We start from the raw sequence: 9,308 nt of genomic DNA, 5'->3' as shown, positions 1-9,308 counted from the left end.
GTAGGTGATAATTACTTTGGCCTTTGTCTGGAAAACGGCAACAGTGTTAAACGGCGGAGCAGTCAAGCTTGTTAAAAATGTCAAAGAACGGATTGAGGAGGACAAGTTAAACGGAAAGTCAGACTGACGTGATGAGTGTTGTGCTTCACCCATGATGAAGGGGGTTCGCTTACCCAACCTCTATCTCGACGGTGATGTTGAGATTGAGGCGAGGTTCAGAAATTTGATTTCACTTGGAGACGAGGCCGAGCTGCCGGTTCACTTGCCCATATCATCTGACATTGAGCATAGAGAATTTTATAGTCATCATTGGATGTTAGCCTTACAAGTAGTCCGAACTCGATGTTTTGATTTATGCTTAACCTCACCTTATGTTTATGGCAGAACCTAGTAATAAACTGCCCATTAGATGTGTTGGAGGATACATCTGGTTTCTCATCATATAAAATTAGGCGTGACCTGAAACAGCAACAAGGAACGATGATGACAATATCGCCTACTATCAACTCAAAACTTTATTTCCCCAAGAAACACTATGTACAGGACCAGGGCCCAGCTATCGGACACGTATACACGCTGCACATGCGCAAAACTCTTACGAACACACAGACCTTCACCCCCATTTATATACTCTTTGCCTAATTAAGAAGGAACCATTTTTCATGAATGCGTTCTGAAGGCTGGCTTACCAGTGAAGAACACTTTATTTTAATGTGAAACCCTTCAGTCTCTCAGTTTTACAATTTCCGGTATGATAAATATGCTGGAACGAAATAAAACCTCCGTCATGTATGACGCTATTCTACGCGAGGTGTGGTAACATACTAAGGCTATTTTTTGGCGGTCCTCTTCCGGATAGGTAAAACACCACTCAACTTATTTGCCCCGGGGAGTGTAGCTTTGCCTATTTCAAACATCACTTCAAGAGGTTGGTTTGGAGGTTGCCGGATGGATCCACGTAAGAGTCCCGAGAGCGATAGAAATGGTGCAGCGAAAGAAAATTGAAGTGTTGCCATTTTGTATTTCCGGGCCTAATAAAGGATAGTGCTTGTACAAACGTTCGCGTCCCTATCGTTCCTGCACCAATGACAACATCGTTATCATCGGTGTCGATCATTACGCGGGCGGCTAGCTCGAGTTGCTTTATTCTTCTTTTCACATACGCCATTAAAGATGGCGATGTACACGGTCGCTTTTCTGTGCACGAAGGTATTTATCTCTCGACTCTAGATTTCCACAGTGCTGCCTGTCTTCGTCGTGCAGTATTCCTTGCCTGTTTTTTAGGATGCCTGTGCAGCTATCGCTCTTTGAATACTAAAGTGCTTCCTGGGAGTTTGGGAACTAATGGCTATTTGGGAAGTATACCCATGATGATGGGGCATCTGCGGACTGTGCAAAGGTCCGATGATTAGGGCCATTTTGTTTGAAGATCATTGTATCCATCCAAATTCATGTGAGGGAGGTGTCCACGTTCCCGAGCCCCAGGGTTAAACAAAATGCAGAGAAAGCACACTATAAACCGTACAGGTGATTAAAGCAAAGTCGTAATTCTAATGGTAGGAAGCAGCGACGATATTGTAACGTAGCAAAAAAACCATCCCGTGCGAACCAGTTACCTGCACATCATTTGCTAATACTAGCAGCATAGAAGTAAAAGAGCCCTGTAACCAATGTAGACTAGCTTCTTAGTCGAGATGATGCATGTTAGCACACGATTCCTAAAAAATAAAATCAATCCAACAATCAAGCATGCGTTGTCGCAAAACGGCCCAAATCAGCATTCTCATCCTGAACATCATTATCGCGCCTTATCCTCACGAATGATGCCGTCTGTGCATTAGGGGCATCCACATTGCGACCCACCTTTTACCTGTGGTCGGAGTAGCGTTTTCTGAGACCTTACGTTGGTCAAAACCATTTCCAATGCGTTTCCATCAGCGTAGCGCCTCGCATTCTCCGGATACCAAACTGCTTAATTAAATGATTTGGGCTCCTTCAATGTTCGCAGCAAAAAAACCCCCGCTTCATTGTTTGTGGTGCATGTATTGAACCAGTCGACATTTTTTTATGAACACTACACCTAGTGTCTTTTTGCCGCGGTAATAAAATTGCTCACATTTCAGTAGCACATAGTGTGTTGTAAGGTAAGCTGAATATGTCACCCTGCTTTTTGTTTTTCTCTTTTTTTCGGACGGGCAGCGCGGGACTTAAAATAGACATTGAGCCTCTGGTGTTTGCGAAACGTTGCTCGGTGCGTGTTTACAACATACAGTGTAGCCGTTGAATGGTTTGGTACGGTTTTTGTGTCAAAATTATACCCGAACCCTAACGGCGTACAGAGGCCGAATCGTGAAATGAATGTAATCCCAATCGCATCCTTTCTTCTCTATACGTATATATTTATGCCTGTAAGTGTATGTGTGCATGCACTGGTTTCAAAAATAAATTCCTCTGTACAGCTTCTACAACGCGTGAGTTTGTGTAACTTTGGGGCTGTTTTTTGGATGTCTTGTGCAATCTGCATTTCTGACCAGGCCACTTACCTCTCTCGTTTCTCCAAACCTGGAGCTGCCAATAATGAGTGCTGACAACAAGTCCATCAACACCATTTTTTCGAGTTTTCAAATGTCCGCACTCTATATGGCGTAATGATTTGGGGCCATACGACCCACCGGAGCCCATTCACAATTGTTGAATATCATCCACAACCACTTAAACGATGTCGAACACGGCTGTGGAAGACCTCCGCGGGATCAGTGAGCACAGTCACCTTTAACCTCGGAAAGCAAAGAACAAACAAAGAAAAAAACGTTTAGGCGGCATCATGGGGATACGCAGCATCGCGGCGGTTACCCACCCCGCGTATGGTATGGACATTGGAAGCACAGCCATTTCTGAGGGAGTGTGATCGTATTCGTAAAGTACGCCGCGCTAGGAATGATTAAGAGCAGAACTCCGCCTAAGCCAGAGAGCGCCCTCATTTTCCTGGTGTCAGGTAAAGGTAAACTGACGTGAGGAGTTCTCCGGGTATGATGCGCAACAAAAAATTGGCGGCTGTTTCCTCTCACTTCGCTTCAAATGTGGTCGACAAATAATAGTCGTCCGTGCCGAGCAACTGGTTGTCTTTCCTTCCCCGCCCACCTGTCATGATCATCCTTTTTTTACCTCCCCACAAAATACACTCAGAAGGTATGCTAAAATCAACCCAGTTTTCAGACATTCCATTACTCTCGCCATCTACTAGAACATTTTGTTCTGTTGCACTTGGAACACAGCCGTGCGGTCCGTGCGTTGGCGTGCTCTTTGCTTTCAACGCGTAGTTTTTGTTTGATATCGCAAATGTCATGCACGCGTTTATTTTGAATTTAAAGAATACCGGGGATACTAGTTGTGCATTGATGATTTCCCTCAAATAGGCCTAATGTTTTTTTTTACTCAACAATCTTGACTAGTATGAAGCGTGCTTCCCGGTGTATTTAGTGGTTTAGAATGGTTTTGGCGGCATAAACGTCTCATTCCAGAATTTTTTAAGTTTTGTCCTAAAGCTTTTCCTGAAGGCTGAATCGGGGTGCAGAGAGAGAAACAGACCAAACTTTTCGGGTTGAAGTAGCCGAAGAAAGACTAACGTCTTTAGAAAAATGGGTGGCCAACACAACGTGCACAGGGCAGGTGCTACGAAGCCAAATTCTAGCCAACTTCTTGCAGCGCCTGCCCTCTCTACTTTGTGTTTGCCATTTTTTTCGTTGGCCATCCAACCTTGAAAACACTCACCAACTAACGCGACAGCAAGTTGTACTATGAAGTGAAGAGGCCCCGTCGTCATCGTCCTGGTGCGAATGCCTATGCAACCGAAAAGAAGCCAGAAAAGCGGTACAGCGCACGCTGAAAAACTCGCCGTATTCTGCCCTCGTCTGGCTACTTTTCTTTATACCGAAGGTGTCGACGGCTAGTTTCACAAAAAAGTTTGCGTTCACGAATGGGGCCGTATCGAAAATATTGTGTTTGTTGCTGCAGTCAGCATCCTGGTGAACACATGAGGAGTTTTTTGTTAAACTAAGTCAAATCTTAACGAACAAAACTTGAGGAAACATCGAAACTTCGTTACGAGACCTAAATGCAAATCTGTGAAAGCTTGGGTCATTTGTTTTACATGTCAGCTGGGACATGTTACATTAGGTGACATGTTTTACATGTCAGCTAATAAAAGCTATTCGTTAATCAATTCTTTGTTATCTTTGATTGACTGTTTACTAATATTATAAATAAGTATTTGAGCCCAACAGACAGTCCGAGCTGTCACGCGGGAACTCACGAGGGGGCTACCATGTTGGTTATTACACGTCAAACCAAACGCCCACTCGCACCGGGATTTGGCTCATTTTCGATCGGCAATAAGATCTGCGCGTAGGTTCGCCGGGCGTTATCCGACCTATCATTTTTGGAACCTGTTTTCTAGGGGAAAGTTGCGAAGGTTTTAATCTAAAACAGTATTATCTGGTTTAGTTTCGGTTGATATATTTGTCTCATTTCGAAAAAAAAAAACTCAAATGCTTTGTAGCTCTAAACGTAATACAGGCAGCATGGAAAAATTATGCTTTAATTGTCGGTTAAGACGACCGGATTGTTACCCCGAGTGTGGTTTACTTGTGGCATTTAGTTAGTTCGCAGTGAAGTTGCCAACCTTACATAATTAGTCTGCTGTGATTTCATAGCCATCTAAGGAAGGAGAGAAGTTCCGGAAAAAGCTCTACTTTTGCCTAATTAAAGCTATACTGCAATTAATTATGTGAAAAATAGTCGGTAAGATGTAATATTAAGATGTAAGATGTAAGATGTCGGCAAGATGTAAGATGTAATGAGTAAGGTGCAACAAGTTGTAATATTAAATTTATGTGGATGCTTTATTACAACTCAAGCTGGTATATCGTTCTGGGTCCTATTTTTGAAAAAAATAGATAATTCAAGCTTTTGATATTTCAAAGAAATATTGGGGTCTGTTCGAGTTGGATCTTCTGTGGGTTTACTGCATATCAATGCTCAGTTCATATGAATGAATGTGAATTATTCCAAACATGCTAATGGACGAAAATACGAAAAACTTTGCAATCAGGCAACTTCACGGCGGCTGCATTATAGATGGAGACAGCTGCGTGCAAGCGCAAACAAAAAAAAGGAGAAAAGAAGAAAGAGAAAAGCAGCAAAAAGAAGAAGAAGGACCTTTATTTACGAAGAGGCCTGAGGCCCTGGTGTGGGTTGTGGGGAAAAGGAAAGGGGAAGAACTTCACAACAAATATTATCACATGACATTGTAATCGTTTAGAGTGTCTGTTCCAGTTAGCTGAAGGGAGGGTTTGCGTGTTCACACAGGCACTAGTCGTTGGTATGTGGAGCTCTGTCACGAAGGTTCACACGAGTACACTCGCGTGCACAAACACTTGAAAAAAAGGTGCGAGTCAGTTAGCCACTATACAATCCTCTACAGATCTGTTTGTACAGCAAAGCTTGCTACCCTTTCAAGGCTCTGTGGATTGTCTCTGATAAGCGGCTAGAGCGCTATTAATGTACGCGGCGCTGCCTGAGAATCTGGGAGTTGCTCTCTGCCTCTTGAGAATGCTGAACAAGACCTAATTATATAAAAAAAGGTTGGGGGTAGTCCGTGCCGCACACAACGTACATTTAAATGCCTAAGCCTGATTTCTTTTCCATTTATAAATGCCGCATTTAACCCGTGTTCGTATACACCTTGTTGGTGAATACTTCTCGTCTCGTTAGCATTTTAAAATACCGAAAAACCAGGTGGGGAAGCTTCAGCCGATCGTTTTCTGCTAAGTCGTTTGAATCGTTGGTTGTCTTTGTGCCGATGGCTAGTGGGTACGGGTGGCCTCAGTGACGACGGGGGGACGAAGGGAGGATTTTCTACACACTTCCTGGCAGCATTATGTGCAGTTGGTTGCCCTGCGGGCCTGGTGTATGTACTGGTGTCCAAGCTATGCGGTTTTGAATGCTTGAAAACTGAGTTATTTAACGGTTTTTACAATGGAATTGGCTGTAAACTTCTGTGTGAAGTGTTTGTTAAGCTCCCAGAGTGCCACAGGAGGGCCCGTTAAGACTATGAATTTCCTTGTTTGTTGTTATTCTGAGTGATTCTGAAGGCTTTGTAGAGCGCCTAATATTCCAAAGTCCGCTTCCTCGGTCAGTTCAGAGGTGTTAGTAATGGTGCGAAACCTATCTAGCTAAGGAAGGTCTGCACATTTTCAAGCGATGGCTGCAGCAGTGTCACTAATGATAGCATCAATATTAATATCAGCTTCGCCTTCTTCCTTCTCCTTTGACAGCTATAGCGCATATCTTTCCCTGGCCTCCGGGTGTCGCCCAGAAATGGGGCGCTGCCGAATGATGCCAAAGAATTGTCTTTGCCATAGTGGAAGCGTTTTCTGTACAGTCCTGGGGTCAAACTTTTTAAGAATGAATCCTTCGACAGTCATCAGACCGCCTTGGGCCGCACGTCGACAGTTGGCCACGAAATTGATGCCGGATCCCACGCCCCACTGCAGCAGCAACCTTATCGTGTTTCACCTATGGAACGACGCGTGATTGACGAACACGTCGCTGATATGCTCACACACGTCATTCGACCCTCTTCAAGCCCCTGTGCTTCGCCCGTTGTGCTTGTCACGAAGAAAGGTGGGTGCATCCAGTTCTGCGTCGATTATAGGCGTCTGAACAAAATCACCCGCAAAGACGTCTACCCACTACCTCGTATCGATGACGCCCTTGGTTGCTTGCAAGGCGCTGAATTCTTATCTTCTCTCGATCTACGTTCAGGTTACTGGCAAGTTCCCATGGCCAAACCTGATCGCTCAAAACTGACTGCCTTCGAGTCACCTGATCGACTTTACGAATTTAATGTCATGCCTTTCGGACTTTGGAATGCGCCCGCAATATTTGAGAGAATGATGAACAGTGTTCTACGAGGCCTCAAGCGCAAAACATGCGTTTGTTACTTAGACTTCACTGTAATGTTTTTGCCCGAGTGTACCACTCACCATGAGCGCCTAGAACAGGTCTTGACGTCCCTGACGTCTGCTGGATTACAGCTCAACTTCAAAAAATGCGGCATTGCTGCTCGCAAACTAACCATTTCGGGTCATGTCGTCTCAAAAGATGGCATCCTTCCCGACTCGGTGAAGCTTCTCAAAGTCGCCCAATTTCCGAAACCCTCCACGATTAAAGACCTCCGAAGTTTCGTCGGATTATGTTCCTAGTTTCGCCGCTTCGTCCTGAACTTCGGCGCCATCATCGAACCTTTGACGAAGCTTCTTAACGGACCCAGTAAAGAACCTGTCTACCGGTCGCTTGCCTGCGAGGAAGCTTTTGTGTCTTTGAGGCGCTTGCCTACATCGCGCTCAATACTGCGATCATTTCGACCCCCTCCTGCAAACTGAGGTACACACTGATGGCAGTGGTGTCGGTCTTGGCGCTGAACTGGCTCAACGCAAAGAAGGCATCCAGGAGTTCGTAGTTGCCTATGCAAGCCGTACTCTCACAAAGGCGGAGCGAAATTACTCGGTCACCGAAAAATAATGTTTGGCGATCGTTTGGGCGATTCACAAATTCCGACCTTACATGTATGGACGCCCGTTTAACGTTGTCACGGACCATCACGCGTTGTGTTGGCTGTCGTCACTAAAGATCTGTCCGGGTGACTTGGCCGTTGGGCTTTTCGTATCGAAGAGTACGACATTTGCGTTTGCGTTGTGTATCGGGACGGACGCAAACATACGGACGCCGAGACCCTTTCTAGATGTTCCCTGTAGTCAGAAAATGACTGCATGTCCTCGATCGACTGCGCCCTGGCGTCACTTAATCCATGACATGGCTGCACAGCAGCGGAAAGACCCCTAGATCGCGTCCATACTGCAATACCTGTCGAGTCCGTTGTTTGGACCGGGAGGGCCGACCCGAGCCGAGCTCTGTCGCCTCCGACATAGATGTGGTAGCGTGGTGAAGCGAGCGTCCAGCCGCTTCAGGAGCTTCCCTGCTTCCCTTTAGCGTCATAGGAAAACCTTACGCGCATAAATTGAACCGCCGACAGTGCTTTTGCAGTTGATCAATTTTATATTCTAGGTCATCTATTTGTTTCTTGCAAAAATTACACTTGTTACTTGCAGGCATTTACATTTTGTTTTGAGCCGAGATAATTCCTGTAGCTCCATATGAGAGTGTAGTTTTCAAGGTGTATCGAATCAACCGCTCTATTTTTCAACATTTCGCCAGTATACTTCAGAACATGACTTGGGTTCTCCTCACAATAGCCAAACAACAACAATGACTCCATTAGCCCATTTGCCCCGCGGCACACAAAGCAGAAGAGGCATATGCAAGGCCACACCACCAAAATTGGATTGTTAGAGCAAGCACAATATTCAAATTGCTTTCTAACCTGTACACCAAGCACGAACGTATTAGCAGGCAGTCCGTAATATCGAATTGCCCCAGTGTCTCTTAGAACGGGCAGTGGCTTCGACAAGACGATGGGGTGTGGCAATTTTTCCAGATCTAAAGAGCGTCCTACACGTAGACACGTTGCCTGTGAAGTGTACATTTGGCGGGTAAAGAGGCGGGTGAGTGACTTGGTGATGTACGGCAGTTAGTATTAGCTGTCCACGCTGAACGACGTGGCCGCTCTTTTGCGTTGTTTGTTGCACAGCGGGGTAGTGTATCTGCCCGCGCAATGGTTCGCCTTCGTGTTGTCACGATTGTCCAAACCGCACCTTCTCTGTCTGAACTTGGTCCTCGGGAATTCCTTGCATTCTGTTTCTGCACCTTCCGTTCGCAGAGTTCTCGCTGCACTAGACCGACACCCCATCACAGTGAAATATATATCTAGAACTTCCTCGCGCAGACGAAATCATGCTGCACTTTTGCTGCTGCCCTCGATCATAACTTAGGAAACGGCAACAGGTCACCTAGCCAATAAATCTGACGGAGCACCCGCCGCGGTGGCTCAGTGGCTAAGGCGTTGCGCTGCTGAGCACGAGGTCGCGGGTTCGATTCCCGGCCGCGGCGACCGCTTTTCTGATGGAGGCGAAAAGCAAAAACGCCCGTGTGTACGAGATTTCGGCGCACGATAAAGATCCCCAGGTGGTCAAAATTAATCCGGAGCCCTCCACTACGGCGCGCCTCATCGCCTGCGTTGCGTCGGCGCGTTAAACCCCACAACCAACCAAATCTGACGGAGCGAGTGACCAAGAGGTCAACAGGGGCAAGGGCGTTCGAAATGACGTTCCGTGTAATGCCCGTCTGCG

Source organism: Haemaphysalis longicornis, unplaced genomic scaffold, assembly GCF_048455015.1.
Source record: "Haemaphysalis longicornis isolate Haplotype H1 unplaced genomic scaffold, Haemaphysalis longicornis Haplotype H1 scaffold_2, whole genome shotgun sequence".
Taxonomy (NCBI): domain Eukaryota; kingdom Metazoa; phylum Arthropoda; class Arachnida; order Ixodida; family Ixodidae; genus Haemaphysalis; species Haemaphysalis longicornis.
This window is presented reverse-complemented; position numbering follows the sequence as displayed.